This window comes from Vulpes vulpes, chromosome 4 (assembly GCF_048418805.1).
Source record: "Vulpes vulpes isolate BD-2025 chromosome 4, VulVul3, whole genome shotgun sequence".
In the NCBI taxonomy this organism is placed as follows: Eukaryota; Metazoa; Chordata; class Mammalia; order Carnivora; family Canidae; genus Vulpes; species Vulpes vulpes.
In genome coordinates, this window is record NC_132783.1 from 125,883,841 (window position 1) to 125,897,738 (window position 13,898).

Consider the following 13,898-nt stretch of genomic DNA (forward strand, 5'->3'; position numbering starts at 1 on the left):
GAACCGACAAACTAAATCCCATTACAATGAAACTCCACTGAATTGTTCTGTTGTTCCACTTAATTTGTGTTCTAAAGAGATACTACTCCTTTGAAAGACACTAACTTATCTGTGAAGAGGTTGTAATCATGCAACCATAGATCTTTTTGCTCATTCTGGGGACTATTACCACATAGTCCTCACTGGTCACCCAGTTGTCCAACTCTTCTGTCTCCAATCCATCATTTGCTTTGCTGCCAGGAATCAAAAGTCTATCTCCAAACATGATATTTTCTTGTTTAATATTCTTTAATGATTCCCCATTGCTTAGGACCCTGCATCCTTAGCTGACAGTCAAGGCCCCAGGCAACAGTCCCGTCTATTTTTCAAACTATCTTCCCCTCTACACCCAACTTCATTAACTTTGCCATATGGATTGGCCCAAGCTCTTACTCAATATGCTCAATACTACCTGGCATACCCTCTATTTTCCCTTCTTCCTACACTCTAGCTCTTTTCATCTTGTAAGATCCATCAAGCTCTCCAGGTCCGTCCCAACTGTCTCTTCCCTCATCGAAGTTGTCCTTGGCCACCATATCAGGAGGGGTTTTTCTTGTTCTGTAGCCTGTTGTACTTTCTTTGTCCCTTGAGCTCACTCAGGGTGACATGGTCTGTCTTGAATAGTGAGGTGTAAACTGTCTTCTCTTTACCAAACTGTCAATGCCCTTTGGACAGTAGAGCCTTAATCAATATATTTGGTGTTAAACTGACACTGCTTCATATTGGAAAATGTGCCTGATAAATGTGATCGTGCAGTTTACGGAACCAAATCAATTTAAAAATGATCTAGAGCTTTTCAGTTCTGTCTCTCAATCCTCAGAGCCCAAAGGGAAACAGATCTGATATTTGGGAAGCAAGACCTTCTTTCTGCCTCCTGTCTTATCTTACATAATGCCTAGAAAATTATGAGCCCCAATACAATGTCCTTTTCTTCCTCTAGTAAAGAGGTCTGGTTGTACAAAAGCATAGCCAACACTTCCTCATGATGTGCAAATCTTTGGGATTTGCTACTCTTTCTTACAAAATGACAAATAACCTTGGGAGTGAGAAAAGTTGCCCAACCAGCAACCACAAATGACAACTCACCTTGGCAGCAGAAAAGAGTGATAATTAGACACCAATTTCTTTTGTAGGATGAGTTGAGAGTAGTGGGTGGGGTTTTTTTGACTTGTCATTTCAGAATCAGAGAAAAGTGTTTTTATAGTTAGCAGTTTTATGTTGCTCACTATAGCTAATATTGTTGCCAGGGTGAAAAGGTGGTAAAAAGACAGTAAGACTGAATTTGTCTGTACTTACATTGTCACTTTTAAGCTCCAAATAAATGCCTTTGATCAAGATTTTTCAACAGATTGCTGGAAACAGAAAGTTTCTTCTGGTAAGTACTAACATGCATAAATTTCTTACATAATAGATTATAAAAAATTTTTGATATATGAATTTTTTTCTTGTGTTGACAGAAATTTGGCATTAACTGTGCACCACCCTTAAACAAAAAGTGCTCAATCAACCGGTCGCCTTTTCTTAGGAATCTGGTAATCTGTGTCCCCTTAATAGAATAATGATAGAGATGTTTTTCTATTTGTAATACAAAACTATGGAACAATGGAGTGTTTATTTTGGCTCAGGGACTTTGTTCAAAGGTCCCATCTCTGTTCCCCCTTCAAAAAATCCTGCTTATAAATTCCTAGCACCCAAAAAGTCAAGCTGAGAAAAACCATGACTTTAGCATTTCCTTTTGGACAAGATCTTTAATTTGGAGAATGCAAATAAGTCTTTCAAAATTATTTTTAAGCAGCTGAGAGAACCCATGAATATGCCAAAGCCTTTCAACCCAAACTATTTCCAAAAAATTGTGTGTCCCATTTTTAATTCAGTTAAGAATTAGAGAAATACCTTTTATATAACAACTCTCAGGCCAGCTCAAGGAACATCTTCACTTTTAAAAAGTAAAGTCAATTTTTTTCTCTTCCTTTATTAACAGGTTTTCCCAGCAACGCAAAAAATAAAAATAATAATAAATAAAACAAAATCAACTTAAGTAATATGAAAGATATGTGCCTAAAGTGTCTTCAGCAATCTGCTTTTTAACTAGACAAGCTCTTTGGCAGATGAAAATCATTAGCAAGGGAAACAGTGGAGCTTTTAAAATGTGCTTGGAAAAGTTTCAGGGAAGATCTATAGCATTAAATAGCTTTAGAAACCCGAAGCAACATTCTAAATTACACCTGCTGCATCGGTTGCCTGAGAGGCCTAGAATAAGAAATATGAATTAAATCCTGAAAGATACCAGCCTCAACAACAGTACAGCCTACAGGGAACCTGTATCTAAGATTCTGTCCTTTTATCTGAAAAGCATAGATATCCATTGTTGTACAAGGAGAGGTATGGGCTGGAGCTAAGGCAAAGGTACCTCAAGAACAGCTGATACTGTTGCAAGGGTTTTTTTGTTTTGTTTTTTTAGGCAAAGAGCCTAATAGGTCTATAGACCATTTCCCTCAGCCTCTAGCCACTCACACATCCAATTAGTCATTTAATAAGCATGTGTGAGTGCTTATCATATGCCACACACTTTCCAGGGCACTCAAAATCAGTGGTAAATGTCCCCTATTTCATGGAACTGACATTCTAGTGAAAGAAAATTGACCAAGAAACCCCAAATAACTGGGGAAAGAACCCCTGCCAGATGGAATAAATGCTATAAAGAAAGCAAACAGGGTGATGGAAATGGGAGTGGAGGGCTTACTCATGTAACTGGGGTCACAGGTCTTTTAGTTGAGCTGAGATCCGATGACAAGAGGAGCCAGCTATGCCAAAATCTGAGGGTACAGCATTCCCGGTAAGGGTATAGTCAGCTTGGTGGATTAGGGAACACAAGGAAAGTCAGTGTGGCTGGAGCTTAGTCCTCAGTTCATCATCTATAATTCTGTACACATACGTCACTGTAACATGTTCTTCACATTTGGGGCAAAAGAAGGCAATCTAGAGACAAAAACATACCTATGCTTATAAAAATCATAAAGAAGTCACAGGGCCTTACGTACATAATAATGACTCTAAGGACCCTGATGTCAAGAGCCTGAGCCCCATTCCAGTTTATTTCCCAGTACTGATCGACCTGACCAGTTTCTCATGGTTGAAGGCATGGAGAGAGCGTTCAAGGCTAGTAGGATTGAGGAGTGCAGGATGTGGCCATGAGAGAAACCATAATTGTTTATCTCATGGGACCTCTGAACATAAAGGAAGCCCTTTTTTATGATTCTTGAGGAGATTTGCACAAGATCCCAAGGTATCTTGTAGTACAGTGATCTTTCTCTTGCTTTTGACTCCCACCTGACTATTACATTCCACCTTGTATAAAAGTTATTTCAGTATTGTTTTCCTGACACCATTAACCGGTAAGTGACTTCCTGGCAGGGGCTGTCTTACTGATTGTTCTCTTTTCAGTACCTAACACAGCGCCAGACACAAAAGAGATGCTCAATAAATGATAAATTCCTCAGGACTGGCTTTGGCTTTATGAGCCCAATATTCCAATTAGAGGTATAATAATGGTACCAAATAATGTAATTGTTTTTGTTTTGCTGTGTAAGTAATAAATCCTTCAGAACTTCTGTGATATCTGCCAAAGTACAGATGGATTCCCAGCAATGCTTTGGCATAAACTAGGTAATGATGCTTGTTGAATGTACACATGCATGTCTGAGTGGACAAATCTATGAACAAATTCCAGCAGGAACAACTGCACCCAGGGCCATTTTATTCAATCAGCAATGTGTTCTACGATATGCTCAGCAGTAAGCGCAGTGCCACAGGGACAACAGTGAATTAAAACAGATGGTCCTGCCATACTAGAGCTATCCGTATGGCAGGGATGCACATGGGAGACATCATACATGTATGTAATTTTAAGAGCTACGAAGGGATGATGACCAGAGAAGCCTTCTTTGAAGGCTACCTGAAAGACACGGTCAATTTTATTCAAAGTATCAATGCTACCACATAATCATGAAGTCTTTTTAGGAACCAGGCCTGTAGGGTAGGAACCAGGTAGAGAAAGTGGTCAAGAAAAATGGCATCTGACAGTAACTGAAGTTGCCTCTGATGAGCAGGGATGGGTTACTGAGAAAATATGTGGAATCTTCCCTTTTGGCGATCCTTGAAGCTAAACTAGAACTTTTTATGTGTCCTGATTGTGTGTGGTCTTGTTTAAAGACAGAAGCAACCTAAAATTGTCTTTTGCAGGCATTCTTTACTATACCATGATTCTTTTACTAAATGCTTTACATGTAGCAGCTCAGCTACTTTTCTAGGGCATACCAAGAAAAATTGAAATTTATTTTATGAGTTAAAACACAATGCATTGCCCTTGTTCTCCCATCATTCAGGAAAAATAGCTAAGTGAAATTTTGGTCAAACTTTCCAAAAAGCTTTGGGCTGAGGACAAGCATGGAAAAATTCAAGCCCAAAGGAGAAATTTCCAGAAATTTAGAAGCAAGTGAAAACAGGGGGTTATAACAGTTCAGTACTTGCTGCCAGGAACAAAGTATATATGATATTATTTATTGCTGAAAGCTTTTCAGAGAGGCAGCATCTGGTTTCAGTGAGGTCTTGCTTTTTCATCCCATCCAGCAGCTGGACGGAGCACTACAGCACAAGAAGATCAACCAATTGGCCAAGGTGACACAGCGAGTTAGTGACTCTTTCCAGATTAGACCACAAGAGCCTCTAGCTCCTTGAATGCCAAGAATAAGTCACATGACAAATGGAGAGTTTAACATTTTTTGTTGACTCCAAGTGGATTCTTCAGCTTTAATTTTCTATTTGTGTTTATAGCTTCAGTGTCCTAAAGAATCATTCTTCCTCCTTCTTCTCCAATGGACAGATCGGGTATCAGCTTGGTCCTCTGTGACTGCCAAGATCCCCCCTCCCCCTTAACTAGGCATTATTCATCTAGGTTGAGTGTGCTAATGGCAGGAAAAGTCAGAAATGGTCATGCAATGTTCCACTCACACTGGGAAGAGGAAGACGGAGATCGAAAGGCTGGCTGACTCTGACAGAGGAGCTGGCCACTCTGCTCTGGTCTGTCCAAATGTGCCTCTCTGGGGTGGTGAAGGGGGAGGGGAGACTCTCGTGAAGGTGAAGTCAATCCTGGAGAAAGCGGCAGAAGCTTTTACTTCTCTGCAAGCCTTTTTCTCTACCCGTGTGATTTCTCACAGAATCCTAGAAAACACATCCCTTCATTCTTTCTACACATGTCTCCCTTACCAACAGGAGAAAAGGAGTCTCTGTTTCCTAAGTATATGTGTTCCCCACATCCCAAGAAGATTATGCTATTTGAGTTGCAAAGGGAACAAACAAGCAACAACAACATATCCACACACGAAATTTACTGAATAAGAAATCTCAGCATTAATGCAATACCCACTGTGGTACTTAATTATTCTAAGAAGCAACTTGAGCTACCATCAGTTGTCATCTTTCTTGACCACTTGCTCTATGTCTGTGGGCTTGGTTCCAAATAACGGCACACATCCACTAACGGTATTAATATTATACTATTAATTAAACTAATTATTAATATTATTATTAGTTTCATGAAATCAAAAGGCTATTTTTATTTCTAATTAATAAATTGATTTTTTATTAAAGGCCATTTTTAGAGAAAGAAAGGGAAAGGGGGAGGGAGGGCAGTGGAAAGGATTCTAACCATTCTTTTAAATGTCGAAACTTTTGGCTGGTGGATAATCTAATGTGAGAAGACTAGAGAACTGAGCCAGTGAGTCATGTGAACAAATCTGACATATTCTAAAGTGATCAAAAGACTATGGGTCTTTTGAGGGAGGGAATAGAGGCCTAATTTGGTTATCGGATGCTGCAACAGCAATAGGGCACAGCATCAACAGAAATATCATAAGCTTTTGGAGTACACGACAATGCCCAGAAGGCATGCCATTTTCATAACATAAAACATATGCCTACTATGAGTGGCAGCAACCTAATTTCACTTTAAGTTGGAATGAACAATACCACTAAGAAACATATGACAAGTTCAATACCAAGTTAAGGAATTTTTAGTTACAACTTATTGCAGATGTCAAACACAATATGAAATAGAACATTTCACTTTGTTTCCTTTACATCACAATTTTGTCTTAATTGGAACTGACAAAATAATTCCTGGCCATACAGAAGTGATGACATTTCAAGCATAAGGACTTATGCTTTGGCTCACATATGCATTCTATTCCCCTTTGACTTATTATTATTCACGAGACAGCCACAATAATATAAACACTGTACTCATACATTTGCTATTTACTGAGTGCCTGCTATGACCTGGGGACTGACTTAGGCTTAAAGGTTACAGTCATAAAAACAGGAAAACATTCCCCCCCTCTTGCAGCTTCTAACTGGGCTAATTTGGTCTTATTTCAACATTCACAGTCATTGTTTTGGTTAAGCTCAGTTCAGGTTTTAAAAGGGAAATCCCCATCGAAGGAAAATTCTTAAGTTATGACTGCCTTTTTCCAAAATGTATTTTCTCAACCCTCTACAATTTATATTAAACTCAGAGATACGGTCATTCTTAGAAGAACTAGGATATGACGAAGGGTTCTTTCTCTTTGAGAAGATGAGTTTCTCAATTACAAGTGTCTAATGAGTTAGCCAGCAGGTGCAGTTGCTACATGTCAAACCAAGAATGGTCACAGAATCCTGGACAGGCCAGCTGAAAAAGAGTCCCCCAAATATCAAACTTAATCCTTGCTCTGCCCAAAACTGTAAACTAGTATCTTTAGCAAGTGCCAGTAAATAATTACACATTTTGGCAAACAAGTGCAAACAACCAGATTCAGTTTGCCCCAAACCTGTCCACAAGATCCTCTGTGCCAACAGGCATCGATCTGACCACAGGGGATGCCAGGTAACAGGCTAGGGTGCAAGACACACCTGGGCGTTAGTGCAAGTTTCCTCCTTTTGCTGATGAGCACTATGGTGTTTCAAAGCCACACAAGCACACCTACACATGTCTCTTCTTAGAAGAAAACAAAATGGTCATTTCATGTTTGAGATTCTTCTACCTTAGTTCTTTAGCTGTCTCTTGCCACCTCCCCTCACCCCCCAGCCTTGTCTTCTTTCCCCTCACCATTGCTATCCCTTCACAAGCTCATTTCATGAAGCTCTGCAGACATCACATATCACAGGAGGGGACCCTGAAGCTCAGGATCTCAAAGCTACAAAGCAGCTGAATCAGGATTCCATCTGAGTCCAGAGTCCTCAACCACCGTACAACACTGCCTCTTCGGTGATTTTTGACTTTAAGTCTTTATAATAAAGATGAAGTTTTTTTTTAGGCATTAGGTAGAACAGTAGCAGTGAAACATAAGAAGTCAGTATTAATCTCTAATGTACTTGAAAAAAATCTAACAAATTCGCTAGAGTGCTTTAAAGCTGGTAATTAAGGGGGCAATTTATTAAGGTTACACGTCCTAATTGCATCAATTTTTTCCCTCCAGTTTTATTGAGAAATAGCTGACATACAACACTGTATCAACTTAAAGCACACAGCATGATGGTCTGGTTTACACATGCTGTGAAATGATGACCCACAACAGGTTCAACTAACAATCAGGTTCTCATACACATAAAAATAAAGTTCTCCTTGTGATGAGAACTCTTGGATTTACTCTCTTAATAACTTTCCTGAATATCCAACAGTGTTAGCTATATTCATTACGCGGTACATTATTCAACCTGTGGTATTTATTTATTTTATAACTGCAGGTTTGTACCATTTGACCAACTTCTTCCAATTTCCCCTTCCCCATCCTCTACCTCTTTTTTTTCCTGAGTTTTTTGTTTTAGATTTCAAATGTAAGTGAAATCATACAGTATTTGTCTTTCTCTGAGACTCATTTCACTTAGCATAATACATTCAAGGTCCAACCATATTGTCCCAAATGGTAAGATTTCCTCATTTTCTTTAACTGGCTGAATAATGTTCAATTGATTACCACGATTTTTTAATCCATTCATCCACTGGACCCTTAGATTGCTTCTAGGTCTTGGCTATTGTAAATAATGTTGCTATAAACATGGCAGTGTACGTATCTTCTCAGATTAGTGTTTTTGGTTTTTATTGGATATATTCCTAGAAATGGAACAGCTGGATCATATGGTATTTCTACTTTTAATATTTTTGAGAATCCTCCATACTGTTTTCCATAGTGGCTACACCAATTTACAATCCCACCAACAGTGCACCAAGGTTCCTTTTCTCTACATCCATGCCAGTATGTGCTATCTCCTTTTTTTTATTCTAACAGGCATGAGGTGATGTCACAGTGTGGTTTTAATTTGCATTTTCTTAATGACTGGTGATGTTGAACATCTTTTCATGTACCCATTGGTCTTTGTGCATCTTCTTTTATTTAAGCCCTTTGCTCATTTTTTAAATTGGGTTCTTTGGTTTATTTTTGCTATTGAGATGTGTAAGATCTTTATATATTTTGAATATTAACCCCTTATTAGGTATATGGTTTGCAAATATATTTTTTCCCATTCCATAGGCTGCCGCTTCACTTTGTTGATGGTTTCTTTGCTGTGCAAAAGTTTTTTGGTTTGATGCAGTTCCACTTATTTATATTTTATTTTGTTGCTTATGTTTTAGGTTTCATAGCTAAAAAATCATTACCAAGACCCATATGAAGGACCTTTATTCCTACCCTTTCTTCTACAGTTTCATGATTTTAGACGTTACATTTAAGTTGTTAATCCATTCTGAGTTAATTTTTGTGAGTGGTGTTAAGATATGGGTCCAATTTTGTTTCCATGTGAATATCCAATTATCCCAGCATCACTCATCTCCATCGAGTATTTTTGGCTTCTTTGTCAAATATTCTTTGACTCTGTATGCTTCAGTGTATTTATGAGTTTTCAATTCTGTTCCATTGGTCTATTTGTTTTTATGCCAGTACGATACTGTTCTGATTACTGTAGTTTCATAGTATAGCTTGCAGTCAGGAAGTGTGATGACTCCTGCTTTCTTGTTCTTTCTCAGGATTCCTTTGGCTTTTATGCTTCCATATAAATTTTAGGAGTGTTTTTTTTCTTCCTAGTTTTGTAAAAAAAAAAAAAAAAAAAGTGCTATTGTAATCTTGTTAGGGATTGCGTTACATCCATAGATGGCTTTTAGTAGTAGTGACATTTTAACAATATTCATTCTTCCAATCTATGAACACAGGATATCTTCCCAGTTATTCATTACTTTGATTTCTTTTATCAATGTCTTGTTTTCAGTTCTTTCAGCATCTTAAATTTATCCCTAAGTATTTTATTATTTTTACACTATTGTAAATAGGATTGATTTCTTTTTCAGAAAATTCGTTGTTAGTGTACAGAAATGCTACTGATTTTTATATGTTAATTTTGGATCTTGAAACTTCACTGAATTCATTGATTAGATCAACTGAATCTTTAGATTTTCTTTATATAAAACCCTGTCATCTGCAATCAGAGAAATCTTCTTTTCCAATTTTAATTCCATCTATCTGCCTTATTACTCCAGCTATTATTTCTAGGTACTATGTTAAATAGGAGTAGTGATAGTGGACACTGTTTGTCTTGTTCTTGATCTTACAGGAAAAGCTTTCAACCTTTCACCACTGAGTATGATGTCAGCTGTGGGCTGTTCTATATGGCCTTTATTATGTTGAGATACATTCATTCCTTCTGTACCTCAGTTGTTATGGATTTTTATCACAAATGGATGTTGATTTTTGTCAGATGATTTTTTTCTGCATTTATTGAGATGATACAATTCTTTCCTTTCATCCTATGTATCACATTGATTTGTTTGTATATGTTGTACCATCCTTGCATCCTAGGGATAAAATTCACTTCATGATGGTAAATGATCCTTTTAAGCGCTGCTGAATTTGGTTTGTATTGAGAATTTTTGCACCTATGTTCATCAGGGATAATGGCCTGCAGTTTTCTTTTCTAGTAGTATCCTTTTCTAGGTTTGGTATCAGGATAATGCTGGCCTTGTAAATTGAGTTTAGGAGTATTCTCCTATTTTTTTTTTTTTTTTGAAGAGTTTTAGAAGGACTGGTGTGAATCTTCTTTAAATGTTTGGTACAATTGCCAATGAAGTCATCTGATCCTGACCTTTTCCTTTGTTGGGAGATATTTGATTACTGATTCAATCTCCTTAACTATTAATTGGTCTCCTCATATTTTCTATTTCTTCCTCAGTCAGCCTTGGTAAGTTGTATGTTTCTAAGAAATTTTCCATTGCTTCTAAGTTGTCTAATTTGTCGCTATACAGTTGCTTATAGTAGCCTCTTGCAATCCTTTGAATTCTTTATTGTCAGATGTAATGTCTCTTTTATTTATAATTTTATTGATTTGGGTTCTTTTTGTTTTTTCCTTTGGATAGCTAGAAGTTTGTCAATTTTATCTTTTCAAAGAACCAATTCTTAGTTTGGCTATTCTTTTCTGGTGTTTTTCTGTTCTCTATTTCTGTCCTAATCTTTATTATTTCCTTTCTTCTGCTAATTTTGGGCTCAGTTGGCTCTTCTTTTTCTAGTTCTAGCATGTAGAATTAGGTAGTTTATTTGGGATCTTTCTTGCCTTTTAATGTAGGCATTTATTGCTATGAACCTCCCTCTTAAAACTGTTTTTTGCTGCATCCTACACTGTAGTATGCTGCATTGACACTTTCATTTATATCAAGAAGGTATTTCATTTCCCCTTTAACTTCTTCTTTGATCCACTGGTTGTTGAGGAGACTGCCATTTAATTTCCATGTGTTCATGAATTTTTCAGTTTTCCTCTTGTTACGGATTTCTAGTTTCATGCCACTGTGGTCACAGAAGATACTCAGTATGATTTCAATCGTCTTGAATTGGCTTAAAGTTCTTTGGTGACCTGCCACATGGTCTATCTGAGAAAATGTTCCATGTGTGCTCAAGAAGAATGTGCATTCTGCTGTTGTTGGAGTGAATGTTCTGTATATGTCTGTTAGGTCCAGTTGGTCTATAATGCTGCTCAAATCTGCTGTTTCCTTATTGATTCTGTCTGGATGTCCTATCCATTGTTGGGAGTGGGAAATTAAAGTCCCCAATCATTATTATATTACTGTTTATTTCTCCTTTTGGATCTGTTAGAAAATTTTTGTTTTATGCATTTAGGTGCTCCAAAATTGGGTGCATAAGTATTTACAATTGTTATATCTTCTTGACGTATTGCCCTCTTTATCAATCTCTAATGACATTTTGTAAATCTTTTTGCCATTTTTTGGTTTAAAGTCTGATATGTGTATAGCTACCCCTGCCTTTTCTTTTCTTTTTCTTTTTTCACTCTTTGGTCACCATTTTCTTAAAATATTGTTTTGCATCCCTTCACTTTCTGTCCATGTATCTTCTCTAAGGCTAAAGTTTGAGTCTCTTGAAGCCAACATATTGTTGGATCCTGGTTTTCTTGTTTTTTAAAATCCATTCAGCTATTATATGTTCTTTAATTGGAGACCTGAATTCACTTATGTCTAAAGCAATTACTGATGGGATAAGGACTTACTATAGCCATTTTGTTGTTTTCTGGTTGGTTGTAGACTCACTTTTCCATGATTCTTATCCTGCTATCTTTCTGTGTTTTGATGTCTTTTGTTACCAATATACTCTGACTTCTTTGTCATGTTCTTTTGTATATAATTACCATTAGATTTTCCTTTGTGGTTACCATGAGGCTTACATAAAAGATTTTAAATTTATACACCCTATTTTAAACTGATAACAATTTAAATAAAATGTATAAACTTTACACTTTTCTCATCCCCTTCACAGTTTAAATTTTTGCTGTTAAAATTTATGTTTTCATATTATATAACAATAGATTATTATAGATATGGTTATTTTATTAGATTTAATTTTTTAACTTTTAAACGAGTTTTAAGTGAATTCTGTGTCACTATTATCATATTGTAGAGTATAACTATGACAATATATTTACCATTACCAGTGAGATTTACTCAGGTTTTTATGATATTAGTGTTCTTTTATGTTTCAAAGAAGTTCCTTTAATACTTTTTAAAAAAAGATTGTATTTATTTACTGAGAGAGAGAGAGAGAGAGAGAGTGCACATGTGAGCCCAGGGAGGTAGAGGGAGAAGGAGAGACTCTCAAGCAGATTCCCCATTGAGTGCAGAGCCCAACATAGGACCTTGAGATCATGACCTGAGCCCAAAATCAGGAGTCAGATGCTTAACCAACTGAGCCACCCAAGCACCCCTCCCTTTACTATTTCTTTTAAGACAGGTACTGTGGTAATCAACACCCTCAGCTTTTGTTCAGGAAGGTCTATTCCTTCTTCATTTCTGAAGAACAGATCTACTAGGTGTAGAATTCTTGATTTTCAGTCGTTTTTTTTTTTTTTTTTACAATTTTCTGAATATATCACTCCATTCTCTCCTAGCCTGAGAAATCTGCCACTAGTCTGAAGTTGTATGCAACTTCTCTCTTCTCTTTTACTGCTCTTAAAATTCTTTGACTTTTGACAGTTTACTTATGTGTCTCAATGTAGTCCTATTTGGATTCAACCTATTTGGAATTCTTTGGGCTTTATGGATCTCAATATCAATTTCTCTCCCCAGGTTTGAGAAGTTTTCAGCCATTATTGCTTTAAATATACTTTTCCCCCTTCTCTTCTGGAATTCCTATAATGCTAATATTATTTCTTTTCATTGTGTACCATAATACCCATAGGCTTTCCTCACTCTTTCATCCTGTTTGCTCCTCTGACTCAGTAATTTTTAATATCTTATCCTCCAGCTCACTGATTCTTCTGTATGATCAAGTCTACTTTTGAAACTCTATACTGAATTCTTCAGTTCCATTATTGTATTTTTCAACGCCAGAATTTCTGGTTTTTGATGTCTATTTTTTTGTCAAACTTATTTTGTTCATGCATTGTTTTCTCAATTTTGTTTGGTTGTCTGTGTCTTCTTGTAGCTCATTAAACTCATTATTCTGAATTCTTTGTCTGGCAGTTCATAGATCTCCATTTATTTAGGGTGAGTTATTGGAGCTTTATTATTTTTCTTTGGTGGTGTTGCATTTACCTTTTTATGATCCTGACTCCTTACATTGGTGTCTGCTCATTTCAGTAATCAGGCTCCTTTTCCAGACTTTACAGGTTTGCTTTGATAAAGAGTTTTTCACCAGTCAGCTCACTTTGGGTTCCTGGGTGTGTTTGGTGGTAATGTCCTGGGGCAGGTGGGGCCCATTATTATGATCTATTTTTGAGCAAGGCAATTGTTCAAGCTCTGAGGATGGGGATGGGGGTGGAGATGGTTTGCTACTGTCTGAGAACAGTTAGATGGACTGTTGGCTTGGTTTCCAACCTAAGTGAAGCTGTAGGATGAGATCCATAGTTGCCTGGATTCTCTGGTCAGGCTTACCAGATGGTTGGGAATGAGTACTATATTCAGTAGTAGATGGGGCTTTGAATTAGCTTCCCTACCCTGTCAAGGCAGCAGAGTCTATAAAACTTGTTTGGGGACCCAGGTCAGTCCAGACTGCATTCAATTCCCCAGTCAACTGAAACTACTGATTTTGCTCTGCACACAGAGAAAGCCATGGGCTGTGCTCTCTGTTCACTGTATGTAGGGCTGCTCAATGGCCTCTGCAGCTTCCTGCCTACTCTGGTTAGGTTCCCTGGTTTGATGGGCTAAAATACGTATTCAGCAATGAGTGGGGCTATGAATTAGATTCTCTGTCTGGGCACAGCAGAAGCAGCAGCTCTAGAGTTGACAAAGTATTCTGGTGGCCATATTAACTCAAACAAACCCACATCCCAACTTC

The 13,898-nt window shown here is 37.3% G+C and overlaps 1 protein-coding gene across 5 annotated transcripts in view; it reads right to left on the bottom strand.

The window, feature by feature from the left end:
• Window positions 1-13,898, bottom strand: part of GHR (growth hormone receptor) — a 271,425-nt gene that overhangs the window by 174,749 nt on the left and 82,778 nt on the right. The window lies entirely within an intron of this gene.